The 27,281-nt window shown below is 42.2% G+C and overlaps 1 protein-coding gene across 3 annotated transcripts in view; it reads left to right on the top strand.

The window, feature by feature from the left end:
* The window catches only part of JADE1 (jade family PHD finger 1), a 158,469-nt gene that overhangs the window by 10,210 nt on the left and 120,978 nt on the right, over positions 1 to 27,281 (top strand). Inside the window, exon 3 of one of the 3 annotated variants that reach the window (XM_081926012.1) lies at positions 12,520 to 12,615. The exons of 1 other annotated variant lie outside the window; for it this stretch is intronic. The gene's annotated coding sequence lies outside the window, so the exon portion shown is untranslated. Of the gene's footprint in view, positions 1 to 5,221; positions 5,246 to 12,519; positions 12,616 to 27,281 lie in introns of those variants that run through there. One more of the 3 variants, XM_081926013.1, reaches the window with a different exon arrangement.

The raw sequence follows: 27,281 nt of genomic DNA on the forward strand, positions 1-27,281 counted from the left end.
CTGTTTCTATTATTTATTTTATTATTTATAATAAATGCACACCATGCATTTAAAGCAACCTCCCCCCCCCCCCCGAATCCCAGGAACTATAGATTACCCCTTCATGGAGCCCTTAACAAACTACAGTTCCCAGAATTCTTGGGGGCGTGGGCTGGGGGAAATGTACTTTAAATGTATGGTGTGTACGAAGCCATGGTTTCTCCAATCCAAACACTGCTTTTAGGCAAAGCAGCTCCAATGCATGGACAGAGTTTATGTACCAGTGAGAATTTTTCTATTCATTCCATTGAAGAGTGCTGAAATCAGTGTCTAGAAGAATGCAACTAAAGGTTTGCTTTTTCTGTTGATATGGGTGAAGAACCCAGATGTACAGGAAAGTCTTATGGGCACCCAAACACCTATGGTTATGAATCAGGGTAATGTAGAAGAAAGGCCTAAGCACCAGGCCCATTGAACTCAGACAGACCCAACAGTTAGTAATCTTTCAAAGACTGGAATGTAAACTATTGCATCATCCTAACAGAGGCTGGTATTTGTATGCTTAGGGGTACCTTAAGGCTTATACAGTGTAGAATTCCTGTACAGTACTTAGATTCAGTGTTTATATTATGACAGATTGATCCAGATTTCCCCCCCTTAAGGTTAGAAAGTTCTGAGACTGTTTTGCAAACTTTTTGTCATGAAGATATGCATGCAGTCTGTCTACTTATTAGGAAAAGTACAAATTGAGAAAAAAGCATGTGGTAGCTGACTCATAACTTGGCCTGAATATCCATCATTTTTGTTTGGACAGAACATGCTTATTTACTGGTAGATATTATGCAGTTTCTCAGTTGCATTTTTGGTCGCTTGTTAAAGTCAGTCTTGGCTGGAACTGCAGCAGATATTTCTACCATCCTAATTTCTTTATTCCTAGTGGGTGGGTATTTGGCTCTTCCCCATGCTGCAGATAAACAAAAAACTCTATACAGTAGATTAAGAATATATGCAATATAACTGCCTTGTGAATCATGGCACCACAAGGTTTAAACTAGGTTTCCTGGGTTACCCCAATTCCACTATATATGTTCACCTGAAAGTGAAAGCCGGGAGGATCTAAAATGTGTTTTGCTTTATTTTTAAAATCCATTTTAAATTAAGATTATACTACACATTGTCAAGATTTAAGGCTATAATGAGACTTCAATTGGTGATGTGACCTGGTGGATTTATTTCATGTGTGTGCCAACACCTATCTGTTACCAAAGGAAGAAACTTCCAGTTCGCCTAGGAAGTCTCCTCGTATCATTAAACTAGAGTGGGTAAGGTGATAGCTTCCAGATCCTCACTAGTATGGATACTTCTTTTAGTTAACTGTTTAGTGGGCTCTGTCAATAGCAGCTGAAGGGGTGGGGGAGTTAACAGGATACCTCAGCATACTCCATGCATATGTGTGTGTGTGTGTGTGTGTGTTAGTTACACAAGGGATGATGGACTTCAGACCCACTAGAATATTGATCTCCAGCTGGTGGGTCAGAACCTACTACTGAGTAGTGGATTGCGATGCCAGTACTACTAAAAAAATAAATATATTGTTTAAAAAGTAATGTTCATGGGTGCTAGACTTCTTCAAATTACTGGGTTCCATAAATGTTAGAATTTAATCAAGACTTAGAGTGTTAAAACTGTGCTAGACCTGTGTGTATTTAAGATGTGTATTAGACACGGCTAATTTTCTGTAATCAGCATGTGTCAAAAGCTGATTCAGCCAAGCTGGTGCTTCTTGTGATGTGTCAAAATCTAATTAAGCCAGGACTAGCTTCTTGTGCGAAGCTATGACCTGTTAAGACAGTGCTCAGCAAACTTTTTCAGCAGGGGGCCAGTCCACTGTCCCTCAGACCTTGTTGGGGGCCGGAATATATTTTGAAGGGGGAAAAAAACAAATTCCTGTGCCCCACAAATAACACAGAGATGCATTTTAAATAAAAGCACACATTCCACTCATGTAAAAACATCAGACAGGCCCCACAAATAACCTAGAGATGCATTTTAAATAAAAAGACACATTCTACTCATGTAAAAACACTGATTCCCGGACCGTCCGTGGACTGGATTTAGAAGGCAGTTGGGCCGGATCCGGCCCCCTGGCCTTAGTTTGCCTGCCCATGTGTTAGGACAACAATGTGTCAAAGGAACTCACCCGAAACTCCTCAATAGATAAAGTGAGAAGCAATGTGGGCAGGAGTAGGAGGTTAGGAGTGATGTGACCTAGAGAGCAAGGCAAGCTGCAGAGCAATGCCAGGGAGCCATGACTGATTGCTGCTGGAATATAAGGCTGTAGCTATGGAAGAAGCAAGGCCCTGTTGGAGTGTAATGCTGTGAACGCCTCCATCAAAGACTCAGCTTGTATATATGTGTAAATTAACCATATAGCATAAAGACACCACAGTCCCCACTGTGCCTTATTTCCAAAAGGAAACATGGCCCTTGATAAGTGCTCCTGGAACTCCCTGGAAACTCACACCTGGGTGGTGGTGTGTAACAAAAAGAAATGGATCACCAAGTGCATATTTAGGCAAAAATTCAGTTCCAGGTTGGAAAAAGTTGAAGACTAGTGCTCTTAATTATGTTGGACTACAGCCCCATCATTCCTGTGTCCCATTGGTTATTTTGGTTTGGGCTGATGGGAGTTGGAGTCTTGCAACATCAAGAGGGCCACAGATTCCCCATATCTGTTTTAAACTCTTTAACCTTGTGATATGGACTCCCTGAAACCACCCCCACCCTTGAAGCAGGGAGGGAAGATGCTCTTGGGTACACTCACAACTAATTTTAACTGACACACAGCCAATCTGGCATTGACAGAGATTGATTGAAATGTTTGGCAAAATTTTAGCTGGGTTTTTCTATTAAATAAACATGTGTGCATGTATGTGTGAGAGAGTGCTTACATTTTGCATTCAGGACCATGTCTTGCAGCCAACAAAAAGCAGTGGGAGTGGGAATGAATAAAAAACAAGCAGGGTTGTAAATATGTTTCAGAGTTCTGCCAATGCCACAAACTACTCAAGCTTTATTTCAAACAGACCTTGATATATTTACCACCCTTAATAAAGTTACCTTTTAGTTTTCGATGTATGTATTTACCTTCTTGAAGGTATGAATGAAAGCCAAAATGCAATGTTGTATACAAACAGTGTTAATTAAGGCCACACCAGTGAGATCTACAAGTGTCTTTGAGCAGAACATATGCCATCAAATGCTGTCAAGATTATGGGCAGTCTTTAAGCAAGTCAATAAGCAGGTTACATTCCTATAAAATAAGGGCAAGGGAGCAAATTACCCTGAATAAAAAGCATGATACCCTGTTCCGAAATGTGAAGAGATTGTGATCTGGGAAATATTTAGATAAAAATATTTCTCATTATAAATATAAAATATGAATAGTCTGAGGTCTGACCAAGATTCTTAATACCATAAGCATTACCTTTATAGCAAATCTTTAGTTGTGTCATTCCATGTGATAGGGGAGGATCCAGTTAATGTGGAAATAGGAGCTTCCCAACGGGATTGGGTGAAACACAACACTGATTTGTTCTTCATCAGTAGACAGGTATGCCTGAAAATATGACTAATGAGTTCAATTCTTTACCAGCTTTAGGGACGAGGATGATGGGAAACATGCTTTTATTTCCTCATCAGTCTCTTCAACTCCCACCCTATAGTGTATATGGCTTGCCCATGACTGTTTTTTATAGTTAAGGGAAGCTGAGGCATGTTGTTTTCACTCCCCGCCCCAGTTTTCAAGTTTCACATACACATGCTTTAAGGGTCTTGTGAATTAGGATCATCAGGCATTGGTAACACTGCAATCTGGCAGATTTATCCAGTTACTTAAAATAGGGATAATTCTTGGCACTAATAATAAATAACAACAACAACAACAACAACAATTTATTATTTATACCCTGCACATCTGGCTGGGTTTCCCCAGCCACTCTGGGCAGCTTCCAACAAAACACTAAAATACAATAACCTATTAAACATTAAAAGCTTTCCTAAACAAGGCTGCCTTTAGATGTCTTCTAAAAGTTTGGTAGTTATTTTTCTCTTTGACATCTGGTGGCAGGGCGTTCCACAGGGTGGGCGCCACTACTGAGAAGGCCCTCTGTCTGGTTCCCCGTAACTTGGCTTCTCTCAGTGAGGGAACTGCCAGAAGGCCCTTGGCGCTGGACCTCAGTGTCTGGACAGAACGATGGAGGTGGAGACGCTCCTTCAGGTATACTGGACCAAGGCCGTTTAGGGCTTTAAAGGTCAGCACCAACACTCTGAATTGTGCTCGGAAACATACTGGGAGCCAGTGTAGGTCTTTCAAGACCGGTGTTATATGGTCTCAGTGGCCGCTCCCAGTCACCAGTCTAGCTGCCGCATTCAGGATTAGTTGTAGTTTCCGGGTCACCATCAAAGGTAGCCCCACATAGAGCGAAAGATAACCAGAGCATGCACCACTCTGGCAAGACATCCGTGGGCAGGTAGGGTCTCAGCCTGCGTACCAGATGGAGCTGATAAACAGCTGCCCTGGACACAGAATTGACCTGTGCCTCCATGTACAGCTGTGAGTCCAGAATGACTCCTAGGCTGCGAACCTAGTCCTTCAGGGGCACAGTTACCCCATTCAGGACCAGGGAGTCCTCCACACCTGCCTGCCTTCTGTCCCCCAAAAACAGTACTTCTGTCTTGTCAGGATTCAACCTCAATCTGTTAGCCGCCATCCATCCTCCAACCGCCTCCAGACACTCACACAGGACCACAGCACAAGAGGCATTGCTAGCCCTATGCTCAGTGTTTTGGGGACAGTGGTTCTTCAGGGTTTCAGACAGTAGCCTTTCCTCACTGTACTCAGAGATGCCAGGTGTTGAACCTGAAACCTTCTGCATGCCAAAGCATGTGCTCTTCCACTAAGCTATGACCCTTCCATCTGCAAACAGAGGGAGTGACAATAATGTCTGTCTCAAAAGACAATGCAGTGTACCTCTGGGGGCAAAGTCAACCCCCTGAAGAATCACAACTGTGGCCACAGAGACCAGTTACTTGTAATTGCTGTCTCCTGTGTTAGAAGAATAATGTTGATGCAGTACATACTAAATTTACTATGTTTCTTTAGATGCATCAATGTTTGTAACACATGTTTGTGAAGGCTCTGGACTCAAAACACTTCAGAGTGATCTGACTCAAACACTTCAGTGATCTGAGTTTGTCAGGAATAGGAAGGAATGGCAAAATATATTACACGTGGGAGGGTGCACTATCTCTTTGGAAAGCAAAGTTCCAATTGATTATAACACAGGGAAGTGCATCCTTTACATATTTATTGGTTTACTTTTCAGTTGGATAATAGCTTGGTAGCTTTCTGTTCATCTATTTTCTTTACCCTCCAGCGGCCTAGCTGTTCCATGAAGTTCAGCTAAGGGCAAATTGCTATGTCATGTGTTTCCCCCATTAAGAATGTATTTGTGCTATTTTCTCTACTTCTGCTTTGTATCTTGTATTTATTGTTGGATGGTGTCCCTTTATTGATTTTGTGAGCCATTTGGAGATTTTTGATGATAAAAGAAAAGGGCTATATACAGGTGAAACTCGAAAAATTAGAATATTGTGGAAAAGTTCATTTATTTCAGTAATTCAGCTTAAAAGGTGAAACTAATATATAAGATAGACTCATGACATGCAAAGGGAGATATGCCAAGCCTTTATTTGTTATAATTGTGATGATTATGGCATACAACTGATGAAAACCCCAAATTAACAATCTCAGAAAATTAGAATATTGTGAAAAGGTGCAGTAGCTATTCAATCCATAACACCTACAGTGGGTTCCTGAGCCTTTAAATGGTCTCTCAGTCTGGTTTAGTAGGAAGCACAATCATGGCGAAGGCTGCTGACCTGACAGTTGTGCAGAAAGCCATCATTGATACCCTCCATAAGGAGGGAAAGCCTCAAAAGGTAATTGCAGAAGACGGTGGATGTTCCCAAAGTGCTGTATTGAAGCACATTAATGGAAAGTTATGCGGAAGGGAAAAGTGTGGAAGAAAAAGGTGCACAAGCAGCAGGGATGACCGCAACCTGGAGAGGATTGTCAGGAAAAGACCATTCAAATGTGTTGGGGACTTTCACAAGGAGTGGACTGAGGCTGGAATTAGTGCATCAAGAGCCACCACACACAGATGGATCCTGGAGATGGGCTTCAAATGTCGTATTCCTCTTGTCAAGCCGCTCCTGAACAAGAAACAACATCAGAAGCGTCTTACCTGGGCTAAAGAAAAAAAGAACTGGTCTGTTGCTCAGTGGTCCCAAGTCCTCTTTTCTGATGAGAGCAACTTTGCATCTCATTTGGAAACCAAGGACCCAGAGTCTGGAGGAGGAATGGGGAGGCACACAGTGCCAGATGCTTGAAGTCCAGTGTGAAGTTTCCACAGTCTGTGTTTGTTTGGGGAGCCATGTCATCAACTGGTGTTGGTCCACTGTGCTTCATTAAGTCCAGGGTCAACGCAGCTGTCTACCAGGAGATTTTGGAGCACTTCATGCTTCCTTTCGCAGACGAGCTTTATGGGGATGCTGACTTCATTTTCCAGCAGGACCTGGCACCTGCCCACACTGCCAAAAGTACCAAAACCTGGTTCAGTGCCCATAGGATTACTGTGCTTGATTGGCCAGCAAACTCGCCTGACCTGAATCCCATAGAGAATCTATGGGGCATTGCCAAGAGAAAGATGAGAGACATGAGACCGAGCAATGCAGAAGAGCTGAAGGCTAATATTGAAGCATAACACCTCAGCAGTGCCACAGGCTGATAGCATCCATGCCATGCCGCATTGAGGCAGTAATTGATTCAGAAGGGCCCAAACCAAGTACTGAGTACATATGCATGCTTCTACTCAGAAGTCTAATATTGTTCTATTTGCAATCCTTGTTTTCCTGAGATTGTTGATTTGGGGTTTTCATCAGCTGTACGCTGATGGAGGAGCCAAGGCAGGCCCTGGATAGCAGCATTGGAAGAAGAAAATAAACATGGAAGGCAGACTGTTTACCTTCCCCAAGCAAAGCTAGCTAGAAATGGTGGGGTGTAGCCAATGTTATTCCTACTCAGAGTTGTCTCATTAAAAATAATTGTCATGATTATCTTAGGCCCATTATTTTCACTGCGCCTACTCTGCCGGAGCAGAGATCTGGTGAGCTCTGATTAAGAAAAGGCCCTGGCTGCTGGTTGTATTTTTATTTTCAGAGACAATTCACCACCATCATTCCTTTGTTCCTTTTATGTATATACCTTGTCTGTTGCTTTTGACTTGACTTAATCTCATACCCTTAATTCACCTTGGCTGGTTAGAGACTTCTGAAGACTTGGAAGGCTGCATTTGGCCCCTGGGCCTGAAATTCCTTGTCCCTGCTTTAAATGCTTAAAAGTGATAGGAATATTTCCACCAAGTGAAAATGAGAACGAAGGTCATATACTAAGAACCAACTAAATTATCTGAGTACCATTCCTTATACAGTCAAGGTGGCAGCACCTGTGCACAAGAAGGCAATATCAGCAAGTTTGGGAGAACCTCAAGGTTGGCAGAAGTACAAAAAACTGGAAGACAAAAAAATTGTAAGGTGTATCTGTGGGCAGCAGCAGAGCAAGCTGATCAGGCGCTTGGGGTGGCCCGTGTGCCCAGGGGTGGGGCCAGCCACCCATGGGGCGGGGCCAGCGAGGGCAGAACGCTCCGCGGGGCCTCCAAGGAGTCTGCCTGCCTCCCACTCAGCCGCCTTACAGCTGGGGGGGAGGGGAGGCAGTGGACGGACCATTTGGGCAGGATGGAGCCTTCATGAGCCCAAGCCACCGTGTCTCTCCCAGGCATGCTGCAGGCCCCGCGATGAGTGCCACCTGGCATTTTGTCACCCCCCTCGGTGACACCCAGGGCAGACCGCCCCCACCGCCCCACCTTCCTCCGTCCTGTCTGTGGGGTGGGTGAACACCTTGAAAACATCCCAATAAGATATTGAAAATGATGGATATTGTGCTGCCACCCGGCATTTTGTCACCCCCCTCAGTGGTGACACCCAGGGCAGACCGCCCCCACCGCCCCACCTTCCTCCGCCCCGTCTGTGGGGTGGGTGAACACCTTGAAAACATCCCAATAAGATATTGAAAATGATGGATATTGTGCTTCCACCAAATCCAAGCTGTCTCTAAAAGAGATGTGTTCTGAGTGCTGAAGATGAAGGAAAGGGAAAGGGTGGCACGGGATGCTGCCTTATTTGAGTCAGACTGTTGTCCAGTCTAGCTTAGAATAGTCTATATCAGGCTTCCTCAACCTAGGCCCTCCAGATGTTTTTGGCCTACACCTCCCATGATCCCTAGCTAGCAGGACCAGTGGTCAGAGATGATGGGAATTGTAGTCTTAAAACATCTGGAGGGCCGAGGTTGAGGAATCCTGGTCTACATTGACTAGCAGCTCTCCAGGGTATCAGACAGGAGTTTTCCCCAGCCCTTCCTGGAAACTTCAGGGATTGAACCTGTGACCTTCTGCATGCAAAAGCCTGAGTTCTGCCACTGACTTATGTCCCTTCCACATGACAAACAAAGCATCTTTTATATGACAACGTTGAATGCTGCACACAGTTTTCTCCAATTTCATCAGACTAAAGGTACTGCAACATCATTAAAAACACGCCCACTATGTTTTAATGATGAGAGTGGCAGGAATAATTCTAAAGTAATTGTGATGAAGGATATTTTTGGGTAGCTTCCTTTGAGAATTGTCATTAACAGTCTTTTTTGTGCGTTGTAACCTTGCCAGCATCTACATGCCATCATTGTGTGTTTTGATGAAATCACAGCCAAAGATATATTTTTTATATTAAAAAAGCACGTTAGTCATTTTGTATTTGCTCCAGTGAATATAAGTATGCAATGCCATGCAGAGAAAAGGGATATTCATTTTATTCCCTACTTATTTCATATTAGACAACACCACATGATGAGAAGAACTACATTTTCCTGCCAAGTGAGAAGTGCTATTTGTGCTTCAGCTGAGTCCTCATTTTTCTTCTTAGAAAAAACTTGAAATATTTTTGGCAATACATGAAATGCCCAGAAACACATAAGTCTGGTCATAAACCAAAAAAAGAAGAAAAAGATCATTAACCCCCGCCCCACCCAATGTCAGGAAACTATAAAAAGTGATGGAAATGGTAGTTTCAATTTTTAGCATTTTCTGACAGAACAGATTAGGGTAAAAAAATGTCCATTTTGAAGTCCAAGCCCAATGTGATATTGTAGATATATTTTCTTCAGTGAGATAATATTTAAGCTTTTTAAATAAAATAAAATAAAAAATCTTTAAGCTTTTAAGGGAGATTTGTCTCCTTGAATAACCCAAATAGTTATTCATTAACTGACATGTGATGGTTTTAATTTGCAGTTTTAGATTTCTTGTTTGTTTAGATAGTTTGGGATCAGTTTCAATATTTATTTTGGCAAACACGTTATTTAATATCTTAATAAACCTCTGAGTGCTTCCCTGGCATAGTAAAAAATGAGAACTCTTTTTCATCTGCAATTCACTATTTCTGTAATTACTATCACTGTAATTTCACCTTTGCTTTTTGTGATTAAGAATGAAATAGGGACCTTTAGAGATTTTACTACAAGGGTGTACTTTAAGTTTGCCACAGTCAATAATGTGCAATATTATAATAATCCCTTTCCTAGATTTTTGGAAAGCACCCCAAATTCCAAAGATTGACACAAATATTCTGTATTTTATTATAATAATGTAAATCAAATGGATACATGACTTGGATATACCACAGCTTTGCTCCAGAAAGAAACATACTGTTACTATACTATACTATACTACACTGTACTATACAATAATGCTGTAAAAGGTTTTAACCAGAATTTCAGACTTTCTTCAGACCTTAGAGCTTGCTTATATACAAACAAATAAAAACATAGAAACAAAAAAGATATCTATAAGTCCTTCCTGGAGGAGGGCACCAAGTTCATTGTTTAAATGCACACTGGCTTTCATTTCAGATAGAGAGATACTCCATAGTGCAAAATTATAGACTGGTCATCTTCCCTGCCCTCAACTCTGCCATAATGCTGGCAAGCCATAAGTGGAAGCTGTTATTCTTTATCAATACAAATGCCTAAGTAACTGAATAAACAATTGGATTAATAGGAACATGTGGGGGCCTAATCCAGATTTAGTTAGCCACTCTTTCATCCCACAGTAACCAACGGGACTAAAGAGCAATCAGCTTAGTCAATATCCAACCCAGTGAAGATAGAAAAATTTAGTTCTTCATAGAAGACAGAAAGAAGAGACACTTAATAAGATCAAAATTTTAGTGTTTATAATTTTGTGTGTGCGCACAAAGAGATGTGTATATTTTGCATACACAGTGATAGGTGCACAAAAGGAAAGGAATTGAAAATGACATTGCTGCTATCATAATGCCATCATTGTGCATTATGAATACTTTGTACAGTTCTGGTCACCTCACCTCAAACAGGATATTGTAGAATTGGCAATGTTTCAGAACAGGGCAACCAAAATGATGGACTTCAGGCTAAATAAAGCCCCTGTTACTCGAAACATTAACAGACATTAACATTAACAAACATTAACAAACAATTGAATCTCAGTCATATTTCCTGCTCAACTATGAACAAGATCTACAATTATGTTTATGATAATTACATTCCAGACATTATGACACTATGCTGTTAAAATACAAATCTTAATACAGTTCCATTTTAAAAAATGTTTTTGCAATAAGCATCCTGGAAGCTATAATCATATTAATTACTACGTTAACACTCTATAGTTCTTTTCACTTCCTCTTAGTCTCACCTGCATGTGCAAATAGTTCCTCCTCCTTCCATATCTCCTTGCTCTTTGTGTCATGCTTTTGTAAGCCTGTGAATAGAGGCCTGTGCATATTACTTATGTACAGTCCCTAGTAGCAACTGCTGTCTTTGCTACTACCTTTTGGGGTGGAGGATGTTTTTGTTTTTTGTAGGTAGAATACCTGCTGCTCAGTCACAGCTGTGGTAAAATCCTGGATCTCTCCATTAATTTCTATGGGCAACCAGTCTTTGCATTTTATTCGTTTACATTTATATGTCTCCTTTCTTCCATAAAAATCAAGGTGGTATACATTGGGATCTCCCAACTAAGTACTAGACTGATTTAGCTTTAGTTAGATCACTGAGTTATGTGCCTTCAGTATGTAATTACATAATCAGTATGTAAACTTATGTAACCCTTCACAAAACTAAATTCATGGCTATGTGTACACTAAAGAAGTACTGCAGTCTAGCATCACAGCCTCCCTTAATTTCAAAAAGTTGCCTGTGATTTCAAAGTTACATTTTGAAAGTTATGTGTGCTAATCCCATCATAATAAAAGGACTTGTGCTTTCAAAACCACAAGCAGAACATTGAAAAAGTAATGTAAAGGGTCTGATATACAGTAGTCATCAAAATAATCCATAGTATATCATGTTCCATGAAATATGGCTATTTAATTTTGAAAATTACCTGCATCAGGGACATTCTTGACACTAAAGGGGTTGCCTATGAGCTAATATTTGAAAATGAAATGTTAACAGAGTGAAAAGACCATGTTTCAAAATGACATACAAGAGTCTTTCCTAGTTATAACAAGCCTTGACAATTTCTTGGAATTTTCCTTATAGAAGAATAGGTTTATGACCTGGGATTGGAGAAAAGGGAATTGCTTTCTTTAATTGATACCTTATCTTAGTAGAGCAGAGGGAAGGGTTTCAGAGAAGGAGGAGAAATTATTAGAACTCGGAGAGGGGGTGATAGACTTTGTTGTGCATTGTCCCTCTTAAAGGATACAGTGACTGTTTGGATCTGGAGGAAGCAGGCTGCCCCACACGGGGTGGGTGGGGTGGGTGGGGCACAGCACATTTTCCTGTGCTCTCTCTTTGTCCGAGGATGTGTGTGTCCATCTTCTTCAGAAACAGAAGGTGAGCCCCCATCCCCTCTGCATCATGGAAACTAGCAGCTGAATAATTAGATAAGGGACTTTTAAGAAAACACAGCTAACATTCCCAATGAGGTGTAGCAAACTGTAGTGCAGACTTTGCCAGCCTGCACAATACTTTGATTGCCTCAACCCTCTGCTGAGTCGTTTCTCAAAAACTAAAGTAAGGGGGTGGGACGTTAGCCAGCAGCGCCCAGTGGGTGCTATCTATGATACTGTCTTTCCTGACATCTGCTTAAAGAGACATGACTTTGCTTGACTCAGCTTGCCTGAAAGGAACACAGTTTTACTGCTTCTACTTGCTATGTGAGCCCCAAGGCCCAGCGGAGCAGGATAATGTTATCCCAAAATCAGGTGTTTTTAACGGAGTACTCTTAGGGCCTACTCACAAAGTTATAGTATGTATAGTCACAAGAGGGACATCGCTGGAAAATAGCTGGTTCATGGTGGCTCTCAATTTGTGGCATGCAGGTTTGGTACGCCCATTACCATGAACAGCATCCAGCTTTTGCAAGACAGCTGCAGACAGAACCTCATCTAGAAGGTCACCACATCTTGACCAAAAAGGTGACGCAAGCTCAGGTCTGGGTAAATGTGATCACAATGGATTTGCATTAAGTCCAGTGTTTCCTACTGTATGAAAAAAAGTACAAAAAAAAATCCTATTGCTTGTAGCTATGTAGTTAAGTGACCAGAACTGAACTATGCTAAAATTTCATTCACATCTCTTTTTTGTAATTTAGTAGCTATACAGTGGTACCTCGGGTTACATACACTTCAGGTTACATACACTTCAGGTTATAGACTCCGCTAACCCAGAAATAGTACTTCGGGTTAAGAACTTTGCTTCAGGATGAGAACAGAAATCGTGCTCCGGCGGCACGGCAGCAGCTGGAGGCCCTATTAGCTAAAGTGGTGCTTCAGGTTAAGAACAGTTGCAGGTTAAGTACGGACCTCCGGAGTGAATTAAGTACTTAACCTGAGGTACCACTGTATTTTGCTTCTGATTTTCTGTTCACAGCTCCTTATGTTAAGTTGTTTGTCTTGTTTTCATTTGTTTGCCAGTCTGGCCTGCTTTTTTGAGGATCCAAAACTTAAGATATGTTTGGGAATATTTTATAGCTTCTAAAATAGGATGACTCTATAGGAGCAGGTATTATCTGTGATTAGGAATCTTGTATATAGCAAGAGATGTTTTTCTGAAAGTGGCCAAAAGGTGGCAGGAAAGGAAATTCTATACACTGCAAGAATTTCCAGGCACATAATCTACTCTACAGCTGTTTTTCACTATCTAAATGATAGGAAACAAAACAGCTCAAAATCTCTACTGAGCCAATTTTAATGTTACTTAAGATCAATTGAATCTTAAGACCCAGCAGTTAGAATCCACAGCAGTGTTGCTTCAGATGCATGCCATTTAATGCAAATGTTACTCTCCAAACAGACAGCTCAGTAGCTCATAGAAGAACACTTATCCTGTCCTGTGCTTGTTTATGCTAGTGCCTAAACAGCCTTGCACTCTACTTAACATACCTTTGCCAGTCCAAATAAGAAATGCCACGGTCTAAGGAATGGGACAGAGGGACTCTTTAATAATATTAGGTTGCAGCCAATTAAGTAATCAGGATAGTAAAGGTAAAGGTACCCCTGCCCGTACGGGCCAGTCTTGCCAGACTCTAGGGTTGTGCGCTCATCTCACTCTATAGGCCGGGAACCAGCACTGTCTGCAGACAGTTCTGGGTCACGTGGCCAGCGGGACAAGCTGCATCTGGCGAGCCAGCGCAGCACATGGAACGCCGTTTACCTTCCCGCTGGTAAGCGGTCCCTATTTATCTACTTGTACCCGGAGGTGCTTTCAAGCTGCTAGGTTGGCAGGCGCTGGGACCGAATGACGGGAGCGCACCCCGCTGCGGGGATTCGAACCGCCAACCTTGCGATCGGCAAGTCCTGGGCGCTGAGGTTTTTACCCACAGCACCACCCGTGTCCCTAAGTAATCAGGATACACCCATTGAAATCAATGGACAAGATAATGTTTGGTTTATAAGAGGTGGGTTGATCTTCTAGTCATCATCCCAAGCTTTATATGGTTTTGTACATATAAAAAAACAGTTTCTATGAATTAATTTTCTATGAATTTTCTATTAAATGAAAGCTGAACATGTATTTCTTCAAGGGGGCACACTTTTGAAGGCCCTACAACATTGTGGATATGGTCCTGCATGTGCCCTTGACCTGTGATAATGCCTCTTGCTTGCCTGGAGGGAGAGGTGTATGTGTAGAAACCCTGGCTTTTGTAAGCTGGAATGTAGCCTGCTGTACAAACATTAAGAGTTGTAATCCGTCTTACATCCTTTTTTTGTGTGTGTGTCTCACCTCACCCACCAATGTCGTGTGGCCCTTGCGCTGGAACTGATTCCCCATCTATACAGTTCATTCACAGTGTTTAAGAAATGAATAGGGAAAGTGGAAAATAAAAAGCAGCAATGTCCTTTTAAAGAGAATAAAATAAATAAAGTTGGAGGGGGAAAGGGGGTGATATAGATAGTCTGCATCAGTTTGAGTTCGTTTCCTTGCATCCGAGTGCATTGCTTACAGTAGTTCTCCAAACAAAAAAAGTAGCTTGTCAGCTTTTCTGCATGTTTAAAACAAATTAGACATGCATCCCAAAAGGTGTGCTGTGATATTAAAGTCCATTTTATATGCTCTGTGTAGTTTTCCCCTGTGGGCACTTGGAGCCATATGTATACTTGGGAAGGAACAGCCAGTGTTGATTCCTTTGTAAGTTATAGGAAGCTGACATGGCTGAAATCACTTCAAGAGCTGGGGAAAGACTGGAGGATATATCATAAGATCAGCCACAAGCTGTGCTTATGAGTAAACAATATTAATCCCTTTAGATCGGTTTATTAAAACCATTTCCTGAAGACACACAGAACATAGTGTTTAATGAAAGTGCCATTCCCATTGAGTTATGAGTGCCTGCCTCCATGGTTCAGAATAATTAGCTGTTTCTTTATTTGATTTCCTTGAATTTGAATACCTAAGGGGAGGAGAGGCATGCAGAATGGGTCCATTGAAACTAGCTAGAAGATAAGCTGGGCCAGAAACGACAGAAAATGAATAGGATATGCCTTGAGATAAAAAGGAGTTCCTAAAGTTCTGCTTACTCCCTATTTCAAATAAAAGAGGTCAATGCAACATATGGTTGTGCTCCTACATCAGGTGTGGGGAACCTCTGACCTGTAGGCCAGATGTGGCCTGCTAAGTCTCCCATTTAGCCTGTGAAGCCATTTACTGAGACCACAACTGCTTGCTCCACACTTAACCTTTTATGTGATGTCGAGGGGGGGGAGATGCTCTTGCAGAAAGCAGGATTGAACTCCCCATGTATTAGGCAATGAACAAGGAATTCCATCCTGCTTTGTGCTGTATCTCCCCTGACTCCATAGAGCAATTTTGACAGGTGAGTGGGAAAACCTACCTGTCAATAACCTGACATCAAGATTGCATCAGAAGATTGACAGGTGGCGGTCCTGCCCACCTGTCAAAGTTGGTCTTCTGGGGTTGGGGAGATAAAGATCTGTCCCATTAGGCCAAAAATAGACCAAAAACTGCTTGCTGCCCCCAATTGTCCTATATACATAAGGTTTTTGCTCAGGGTGGGCAACAGCATATAAAAACAAATGTGAATGATCCAGTCAAAATTAAGAAGTTACATCGTATATTTTAAGCATATGCTAGATGGCCAAACTAGATGTGACATTAATTGCCTGAATGTTGTGGGATCAGGACTATTAGGGGAGGGGGAATTTACCGGTAATCCTCCCCGCCCCGTGCTGTGATACTGGGGGGGGGGGGGAATGGACCCAGAGCTGCTGCTTGCATTGGGAGGAAAGTCTCCATTGAACCATTAGCTTCAGATGGATTTAGCCTGCTGTATGATATTTAAAGTTTTAGTCTTATTGTGTTGGGTATTCTATACATTGCTTAGATATAACTTTGATTAAGCACCATACAAATTGTATGTATGTATAAATCCATCTATCCACTGCTGGTTTGGGAGGTGTTGTAAACGCATTAGCCACAGTCCATGTATATTCTCTATCTATCCTGTTGTTTCTTAGGAAATGCAGCTTTGATCTGCAGAATGACCTAGCTGTGTTTTAAGCTGGCAATGTGTACACAGCCTAGGTTTTTGGTTACTGTTTACTGCAAGGCTATATTGCTAGAGTAGACATAAAACTACTCTAAGCTTATCACCCTTAAGATCCTGCTCCTGACACACACACCCTTCAGCTTCTGGCATACCATGCCTTTGTTGGGTCCTTGTTAAATTAGTTAAAGAAATTAAATAAACAAATGGATGACACTTACCTTAGATGCAGATGGTGATTGGTCACTGAGTCACTTGGCATGCTAAGTTCCAAAGTTGCTTGGCATTCAGTACTCTTAATAACTTGAATATGGTGTTATTGATGGCCAAGTGGACAGCACTCCCGAATCATTCTAGAGAGGCCAGATCTGAGACTCATCACCAGCTGCAGAGACCAGTCCCATACCTCTCTTTCTCTTCATACTGCCTACAAAATTCCCCCTTTTATATGTCTCCTTCAAGCAATGCATCCAGTTGATTAGTAGTCCAATTTACCCCTGCCTGAGTCACCTTGGCCATAAGCTATGACGGACTCCTAACAACATACAATTCTAACTGTAGTTCTTTATATCCTTTATGGAAAAGATTACTGATTTGCTCTGCAAGTTGCTCATTGATTTCTCCAAGGGCTTTGTTTTGCCAATACACACAGTAGGATATGGGTACAATTTTGCAGGTTTTTATTATTATTATTTACAGCTGCAGCTACTCAGAAATGAGTCAGTTCATGAATAAAGATGTTGAAGTTACAGTTAATCTACACAATCTTTTACGGAAGAAGGTGAAATAAATGATGTTTTCTAAAACGCTTTTATTCCCATCAGATCATCTTTCTTGTATAAAATAAAGTTCACAAATCTCCGTTCTGCATTGCTTTGTGAACAAAAAACTAAAAAGCCCCATTTACACTGCAGAAGCAGCTGAAGACACAAGGTATAACTTGCCAGAATTTATCTGGATACTTTTAGGGGCCCTAGAATAGAAACCACCAAGGTGAGCCAACAGGGCAGATATACTTGCAGATATACTTGCTGCCACAGCTTCCTAATTGTTATTATTACTCCTAATTTGTGATCTCCCTTCTTAATTTGTATAGATTAACACTGTGGATCGTATTTGTCCATATTTTCTGTTGTCATTGCTTATTTTGCATATGAAACAAAATCTCAGCTGAGAATTGTAAATGTCAGCTGCTTGTGAAAAACTGCTGTTCCTCAACACCTCCCTAATGGACTACTCACTCTCTCGTTTTAAGGACTGCGGAAATAGACAGTGAGCTCTTGTGCCAGAGTAACTAGTTGTCAGAAATTGCTGCATATCAAGATCTCTGACCTGAAACTCTTTCTCCCTTTCCAGTCCAGGCATTGCAAAATATGTCAGTTTTATCTCTGGACTGGACAATTAACACTTTCTCCACTCCAGAGAGAGCAAAACTAAATGGGATGTGCTCATGTTGGAAGATGCTGACACAGCAGTTACAAGAAGACCCTGAAAGTGCTTAGCAATGGATCCACTTTTCTCTTCTCCTGAAACCATATCTTAAAGGAGCTACATAAAATAAGCAGAAGGTTGCCTACATACCCTACTATAATTAAGCCTAAGTATTTGTAGTTGTCTGAAATTAATGTATAGCCTCCCCTTATTTATCCCTGCCTCCAGTTTTCTTTCCTTTGTCTCCTCTATGGGTTTAAATGAGTAGGAGAGGATATATTAATTGCAATCTATACCTCCAGGCACCCATGTGTGTGGGTTGAACACAGTTTTAAAAGCCCATCCTTGGCAGCAAAATTAAGCATAGGATTATGCTGTAAAGCCTTTTTTGGAGCAAGTCCAGCTATGAAGTAAGCGGGCTCCCCTTTCTTACCCAGCTTAATAAAGAATCAGGCAACAACCTGGGAAGTAAGTTTAAAAATAAGATTTACTTAGTTTATAATCATGTGTTGGTTTATAGCAATGACAGCAGCAAAATCTATGCAGGCAAAATACTTAAATTTACAGTATAACCAGCTTCAGGCACCTGTGTGAAGCTGGAGCAAGCAGAGGCACGTCTTCATCCAGCACAGGTCAAAGGAAGAGAGAGGGGAACAGGAAGAACTATATAAAGTTATAAATGCAAACAAAAAGGCAACCAGTTCAGTAACATAAGATAGCAGCCCCGCCCCCGGGTGGCTTAGCCCTTCAAGGTTCTGGGCAAGTATACCAGCTGCCCCCCACCCCCATGCACAGGGCTGTTTTCTGTTGCAAGTGCATTTGTCTTCTGCGCAACATCCTCCCATAGACAAGCTTCAGCCTCTGGCAACTGCTCAGTTTCTTCACAGGTGGAAGGTTCTAGGGTTGCACCATCCTTGCGATGTAGAACAGTCACAGAGCTGGAACACCTCTGTTAGGTCTTGATGAACATCAGATCTCTGGCTCTGCAACAGCACCCATTTCCTCATCGCCCTCAGGACAGATCATCATACTCCGTGTTGGTATCTGCCTATCAGCAATACAGCTCTGTGGACTCGGGCTAACTACCAAGAATATCTATTTGTTAGGTTTGGCTGCTAACCACTTCACACAAACTAGTTCCCAATTAGGCAGCTGTATTTTAAGTTGACACTTGTGCCACCACTGATCACATGTGTAATTAGAGAAACCAGTTTGGGTTAAAGTAGGTGATACTGTACTTATTTATCCCCGTTTCTTCACCACTCCTGGCTATTACTATCAAGGAGCGTAGGCTGCATCTGTTTACCTTCAGTCTGAAGAGAGTCTAAGACTCTCCGGTCCTAGCCATTCCATTTAAGCATGTTGGTGTAAAGCAACCTCAGGCCCAGGCAGCAAATGTGGCCCTCCATGCCTCTCTGTCTGACCCTCAGGATTCTCCCCACGTCACACCCTTTCCCAGGCCACACTCAGCACCAACCCTTTTCTGAAACCACCTCAAGTGCTTTTTCTTGGCTGGAAAGTGTCTGTAAACTCTGGCAATGCCTCTTGTGTGCCTGGATTGAGAGATTTATGGGTTTACGGTTGTGGATGCAAAAAACTTCAAACTGATAAAATGTACAAAGATTAAGAGTTCCATCCAGTTGCTTTGGCCACTTATACCTCTGTCCCCACCTACTTTTACTTCTGATCATGCCTACCACTGGCAAGTCCAAAATATTCCCAGTGAGGGAACCCTTGAACTGAAAAAGGTCCCCACACATCACGTAAAGAGTGTGATGTCACTGTGAAGACACTGTAGTTTCAAATCTAAGAAACTGCCTGTGCAGATGGACTGCTAAAAAGACAGTTTTGCTAGATAATGTCCCAAAGTCCAAAATACAGTGAATCAATTTATGCATGCTTTCAAGCAGAATGTCTTTCTGTTTAATTTTATGCCAGCTGCTCTTTAAAAGAGGAATGCCCAGTAGATAACCCCCATCTCCATGCTTTGCCCTTTGTACCAAGTGCCAAGGATGAAAGAGTTCTGTTTTGTTCAGACTTAACTACTGAGCCATGGCAGCAGAGAAAGGCTATTTCATAAGGATTTCAACTTACCTTCAGGTCTCAAAAGCCACTGTTTTTCTGTGGTGGCCTTGAGACACATTGTCCACTAGTTATATATTTGCTGCCTACCCTGCCATTTCATTGTTTCCCCAGACATGCTTACCATAATACCAAAGATGAAGACAGTCAACAATTTACTGGAACGTGGTCTGCCAGACATTGTACAACTCTAGTTTCCATCAGCCCCAGCCAGCATCACCAGTGTTGATGATTGTGTAGTCCTGCAATGCCTGGCTAGCCATAGGTTGCCTGCCTTTGATTTTTCCAATTAGTAAGCTACCACAGTGCACATATACCCACATATACAGTTGACTAAACTGCTCTCCCACCCTGATCTTAGTTTGTGCTGGGGGAAGTTGGTAAATATCATTATTAATTAGATAAGGGGTAACTTTTTGACTGATTTCTGCTTAGTTTTTTTTATAAAATCTCTCATCCTTCCAAGTCATATAGCTTGTAAGTAACACATGACTTGGACAGTGTAATCCTACATGAATCACACCAGGAGGAGAGATGCTGCCACAATATGAGTTCATCAGTCATCATTTCCAATACCCCCTAAGCCAGCGTATTTCAAATACAGTATAGGATTGCATCCTGTAAGTAGTATCAGAAAATTAGACAGATTCATTAAGAATAAGGCTAGCAATAGCTACTAGCCATGCTGACAATTTTCTTCCTTCACTGTCAGAGGCAATATGCCTCTGGATACCAGTAGCTGGCATTGCTCATCTCCAGCTTTTGGCTTTCCTATAAGCATCTGGTTAACAACTGTCAGAACAGGATGATGGACTAGATCAGGCACCCCCAAACTCGGTCCTCCAGATGTTTTGGGACAACATCCCTGACCACTGGTTCTGTTAGGGATGATGGGAGTTGTAGTCCCAAAACACCTGGAGGGTCAGGTTTGGGGATGCCTGGACTAGATGGACCTTTGGTCCGATTCAGCAAGACTCTTCTTATATTCTTAATGGCGCTGGAAAATTCAGTACTTCTATCCCCATAACCTACTATAGCATTTTTAACCCTTTTCCAAATGTCCTTGGTTCCTATACAATGGATGTTCCCTACTGTATGTCCTTAAGCCTTTGTGGTCATTCTGGTCTTTGTCCTTATGGGCACAGTTCAACCATGCCAATGGTACCCTTCCCTCTGCCCTCCAACTGAGGAATCTCCTGATGACTATTTCAAAACAAGCAAACAGATAAATGGACTCTTCTGTACCTTTGCAAATGTTATTTTTGGCCTTTCAAGCAACTAGCAAGAAAAGAGGTCACCTTTTTTATTTCATACTAGAGGGATGGGTAGGTTTAAGGAAATAATGGTTATTATTATAAATCAACATGCTAGATGTTTCATCTGTTGCTGTATCATTATACTCCTCCTGTCAGCTGGGTAAGAGTTTCCAGAACCTTGTGTGCTAGATTTCTGCCAGGATACTTAAGTTATTTCTACACCACACACGCAAAGCATATTTAAATCATACCCCCCCAAGAATCTTGGGAACTGTATTTTACCCCCCCCTCACTGCTGCAATTCCCAGCATCCACAGCAAACTAAAGTTCCCAGGATTCTTTGGAGGAAGCCATGTGCTTTAAATGTATGGTTTGGATTTAACCTTAATGCTGTCTATGGAGTTGCTTTATTTTCTATGTTGACCTGTCCCTCTGTTTCCCTGCATCTAAGTGAAGTGCACTTAAAGCTAAGGACTAAACAAGTGCATTTTCTCAGAAGTGGTGTAGAATTTTGTTTCGTCCCCCCCCCTTTTTTAAACTGACCCTATTTCATACCCCTGGGCTACATAAGGCAAACATCTATTTGGGAACTTAGATAAATATACATTTTATCATCCCAAACTGCCTTCATGGAGTAACTAGTATTGGTAGGAAATAGGGTCACGTGCAACTCTTAAATATGGGTCTTCTGGTTTTCAGCTTCTGAGAAGGTAGTCAGAGTGCTATTTATACCTCTAACCAGTTTTAAGTAGCTAAGCAAGGTATGCATGGAACTACATCAGCTTTAATCCTGACTGTCAGATCTTCAGGACCCCTGATTCAGCTAGTCTTAGCTGAAGGGATTGGGTGGCAGCAGATAGTTTGTATGTGTGCCAGCCTGAAAGCTGGTCTGCCTCCTTTCAGGCCAAACAAGATGTTAAATGCAATTAATGGACACATTTTTTGTTATGTAAACAGAAGCTAATAGAAGTTCCTTTTTAAATGCAAATTGACGCTTCAGAGAGGTGACCCCGCCCCCAACCATGGCAGAGAGAGTTAAAATTCTCTGCATGGTCCAGAGACTGCTCAGACTTCCCTGTGACTTCTGTTTACAAAACAGAAATTTGCATGTTAATTGTCCATAATTTTTTGGTCTTCTTTGTTGTGTGTTGTTAGTCACCCCAGATCATTTCTGTGGGTGGCAACCAGGTGGAGTCACCAAGAGTTCTCTGTGCAACCATGGCTGATACTTTGTCTGATGATAAAAATGAAGTTAATCTCAACTCTATACAAAATGACATAGGAAAGGGAGAATTAGCTTATGCTGCAATGCTAGTATCAGATATCAAGGTGTAGAGGATGAGAAATTAACTTTTGGAGGCAGGGTGGGATCCTGAAATTGGTGCTCTGATGTCACCAACCTTCTTCCTTAAGTATGGATGACAAAGGCTCTTCCTACTTCTTATCATTAAGCAGCTCAACATATCTATAATTTCACGCAGGCTTTACACCTGGCAGATTGATTAACCCAGACAAAGCTGTGGATAATTGGATTTTAAAAATCCAAGTATCACTTGTGCTAAACTTGTCTTTGAACTATATCTATAATGATATACTACACATTATAAAAGTCAGTCTGCATAGGATAATGGGGTCCTTGTGTCTGTATTAATTAAACATTTTAGTAGATTAATATTGTCTCTTCCAAATTAGCAGAACATGTATGTCCTCTGCATGGCAAAGCTACTGATGTATCTAGGCAGCAAAATATATTTTCACAGCCTAGGACCTTGTAAGACTTCCCAGGGGAATTCAAGGGACTGGACTTGAGAGGAGGCACCCAGCTCTCCTCACCTTCATGAACCTTTTGGTCTTGGAGCAAACTCGCCTTAACACCAAAAAGGTCCTTGGGTTTGTGAGTTGGGAATATCTAATGATAAAGCAGACACACCGCAAATCCAATTTCTTTATAATCCCTTAATCAGAAGTCCCCCTCTTGGGAAGAGGAAGAAAATTGGCTTCAAAGGATGTGTGCCACTGAACATGCATTCCCCTAGGTTTTGGAGTCCCAGGCTGTTGCTACCAGGAATATATCTTGATGCATCCTCAAGTGAAAGTCAGGGGCCAGTTCTGACCCCCACCAAAATTCTGGCCCACTCTGCCGTCAGTAGATATCCTCTCTCATTCTGCCCTCCTCTCTGTTAGACATGGTAGTTGTTTGGGAGTGAAACACACACACACACACACACACACACACACACACACATGTCCCGTCAATCTGACTGGGTTATCCCAGCTACTCTGGGAGGCTTAAAACACAATGCAACATCAAACATTAAAAACTTCCCTGAAAAGGGCTGCCTTCAGATTTCTTATAAAAGTCAAATAGTTTATTTCCTTGACATCTGTACGGAGGGCGTTCCACAGGGTGGGCATGACTGCCGAGATGGTGAAAACTTGGTGAAATAGTTAAAATCCTTTGGCATTAGTGACAGATATCTTACACATGCACACACAGAAAGGAAAGGAAATGGGCTTGAAACTGACTCTCACACCTGTACTTATCACAGCTTATCACTTGCTGAGCTGGGAGTGAGTATTGGCCTGATAAGTATGGAGACAAGGGGGTGGGGGGAGAGAAAAAAAAGAGAATATAAGGACAAGAAAATCAGACATTGGATATTTTTAAAAAAATTTATTATTATTATTAATAGTAACAACTCAAGCAACAATAACTCAAACAACTCACATACAGCACTTGAAGGTTCCATGTTAGGGAAGTAGAAGGAAGGAAAGGAACACAAATAAGCATTGTACTATGAATGATACTTAATTTTTCACTTTCAAAAAGGAAAACGGAACCCATTCGAGTATGCAAACTGGTTACTGAGCCTATCGTTTATAGTGCCCTGTCTTTAAAAGATCAGTCATGCAAGACCAGCAGGGGGAGTCCTTTTTCATGCTGAAGGAATCCACTTCAGGGAAAGAAGCTGGCAGCAGTTTCTGTTTTATGCTAGCTTTCAAATAAAAATTAAGGCCTAAACACAGTCTCAAATCCATTTTTGAAAGTGGGAAGCACCGACATAGTTCATACATTTTGCCAGGAGTGGTGCTGTCTGCACATACCGGAGGAGTGAGCTCACGCACACACTTCCATCCACTGTGCAGACAGCATCTAGTGCAGGCTTCCTCAACCTCGGCCCTCCAGATGTTTTGAGACTACAATTCCCATCATCCCTGACCACTGGCCCTGCTAGCTAGGGATCATGGGAGTTGTAGGCCAAAAACATCTGGAGGGCTGAGGTTGAGGAAGCCTGATCTAGTGTGAACTGGGCACTCCATGACATTGGCAAATCACTTAAAGGCCTAGTTTAAAGGAAGACACGTACACTGCAAACTATGCTTTTTTGAGAATCATAGGGCAATTTGTGTTGAGCAACCATTCCACACTTACTATAATTACCGTATATACTCGAGAATAAGCCAACCCAAATATAAGCCGAGGAACCTAATTTTACCACAAAAAACTGGGAAAACTTATTGACTCGAGTATAAGCCGGTTCACCACACCACAAACCTCCTAGTGGGCCGGAGTGTGTGTGTGCGCGTGCATGTGCACATGGCAGAGGGGGCTTCTCCCCCCCCCCCAGTCCCTCCTGTCCCCCTGCCTATCTAGGCTGCTGCCGAGAGACAGAGGCTGGTGACGGCAGCAGCGGAGGAAGAACAAGCAGCCCTAAAAGGCTGCTTTCAGGCTGCTTGTTCCTCCTCTGCCACCGCCAACAGCGGCAAAAGAGGAGGAGGAAGGAGCAGCCCGAAAGGGCTGCTTTCAGGCTGCTTGTTCCTCCTCTGCTGCTGCCAGTGGCAAAGGTAGAGGAGGAGGAAGGAGCAGCCTGAAAGGGCTGCTTTCGGGCTGCTCGTTCCTCCTCCTCCAACAACAACAACAGCCTCTGCCGCTGGAAATGTGCTTGGGTGGGACCCTCACTTGAGTATAAGCTGAGGGGGGCTTTTTCAGCATAAAAATGTGCTTAAAAAGTTGGCTTATACACGAGTATATACAGTACTTATTACAATAATTTACATCCCACCTTTCCACACTGAGCTTATTCCTCCCACCATATGGAAAGTGACCTATACCCATAGGTACCAGGTGTTAAAAGAATTCCCAGGTCACAGGGCACATGCATATAATAGGTGAAACTTTATTTGGGGAACTTGAACCAGTCTCATAGTGAAGAAGCTTCCGTCAAAGCTGAAGTCCCAAGGGGAAATAAAACAAAGCACATAATGGGCCTATTCCCTCTCTTGAAATAAAGCTGAAATTTACATATAATTCTGCATTAACAAGTCAGTTATTTAGCTTCAGGCCTTGTGCTTATAAATGTGAGTATCGCCTCTTTACAGTGATAACTTCTGTGCAGTTAGTTCACTGGAGAATATTCCAAAGAGAAGGCACAATAATGCAATCGCCATGCAAATTCTTAACTTGTAAGACATTTTTGTTATTTGTTGCTTCCATTGGAAGGATCCAAATATGGTCACCCAGGCCTCTTTGCCTGGCCATACCTCCTGTCCAGCCACATCCCAACTCATTGGGCTGCACCCCTCACTGTGTTTTAGTTTTGTGCCTGGCTGGAGTATGTCCTTGAACTCTGATAATGCCTGTTACTTATCAGGATGGAGGCTAGAGAGGGGTTTGTAAGTATGTTTGGAAATTTAATTTACTGTACACTGGTAAAATTTACATTCATCGCTCTGGACACTTTTGCCTCTAGTCCTGTCTACCATTGGCATGTGGCTCCAGGAAGATTGCTCAGAAGAAAATGTGGCCCTCAGGTTTTAAAATGGTTGCCCATCACTGGTCCACAGCAATACCATATTGAAAACTATAGTAAAACCGTGCTATGAAAAATCTCTTTCTCTCTGTTTGTCATTGAAACTTGTCTTGCATGATAAAATAGATCAAGTGCATGCATTCTGATATAATCCTAGTTTTTAATGTAAATACGTTTCTTAAACCAGGGAAAAATCCCTTTGATTTTACGGGTAGTGTTCCCCCTCCCTTTCAAAATGCTTGCCTTGGTTAATAAAAATAAGTATTCTATTGGTATGCACTGAATATATTCAAAGGAAGCATTTCTCAGACTCTTTTAGAATAATTGAATTGGCTGTTTCATATGCTGTGGAAAGTCTAGGTCATTTAAGAGATAATTTCCAAATGTCCACCTTTTGACTTTGGAGTATGAATCAATCCTAGATTATAAAAGCACTAAGCATTCGCAGTGAAAGAGACCCGAAAGCTTGCTCTTCTGGACTGGATGTGGAAAAGACAATCAAGAAATAAATCCATGAAGGGAGATTGGGGCACCCATAGACTGGGGTGGTTACTCACCAAGGAGAATACAGGTTGCTTGGCATGAAGCTCCCTATCGTTACATTATTTATTTTCACTTATTGAGGGTATGATTCTAACCCCCTGAGAAGTGCTGCTTGAGGGCATTATGATTAGGTGGGGTGGGGTGGGGTTGGGCTGTACAGTGGAGGCCCCTACTATGTCCACTGAAAGTGCAGGTGGGGACTAGTGGGAGAATCCAAAAGGGGCACCTGCTGCACTAGCCAGGAGTTGGTGTAACAAAAAAAAGTAAAAGCCAACTACTGTACTCCAGCTTGTTTGACAGGAGCTGGCAGGCCTGAAGGTGTAGTCGAGGGCTTGCTGCTCTACCCATCTCTGGCTGTGGATGTAGAGACTAATACAGGAGAGACACATTTTATTGCAGGTGGGGCATATGAAGGCATCTGGTTTTGCTGCTACAAGTACACCATGGTGTTTCTTCTCTCTGTTCTCCCAGCAGTCATTCCTCCTCTAATCACTGCTGTGGATACCCGACCTGACTGTCTGTCTCCAAGCATTGTGATCGTCTACAAAGGCTTTCCATATGGCGGGGTTAGTGTTGACTGCCTTCATGTCACATTTGCAGACATCTTTGTAACGCACAACCCCCTGCAATGCAGGAATCTCAATTGAATCATACATGACACATGGCCATCCATCCTCTGCTTAAAAACCTCCAAGGAGAGTCCACCACCTCAAGGCTAATCAAGGCTTCTAATGGAATAGCCATGCTAGCTGCCTGGGTGAAAGGCAAGAGCAGAGAGTTTGCAGTGATTTGAGCTACAGGCAAAGCGGCAAACTGGGAGCCAAAAGAGACAGAGCAATGTCTGATTTCTGTTTGAATTCAAGGCTGTAGCTTTGGAAGAAGCAAGGAACCTTTTGGCATATTAATGCTGTGAACCCCTCCATCGCAGGCTCAGGTTGTATATAGGTATATATAAA

The sequence above is a fragment of the Podarcis melisellensis genome (assembly GCF_964234715.1).
Source record: "Podarcis melisellensis genome assembly, chromosome: 9".
Lineage (NCBI taxonomy): Eukaryota > Metazoa > Chordata > Lepidosauria > Squamata > Lacertidae > Podarcis > Podarcis melisellensis.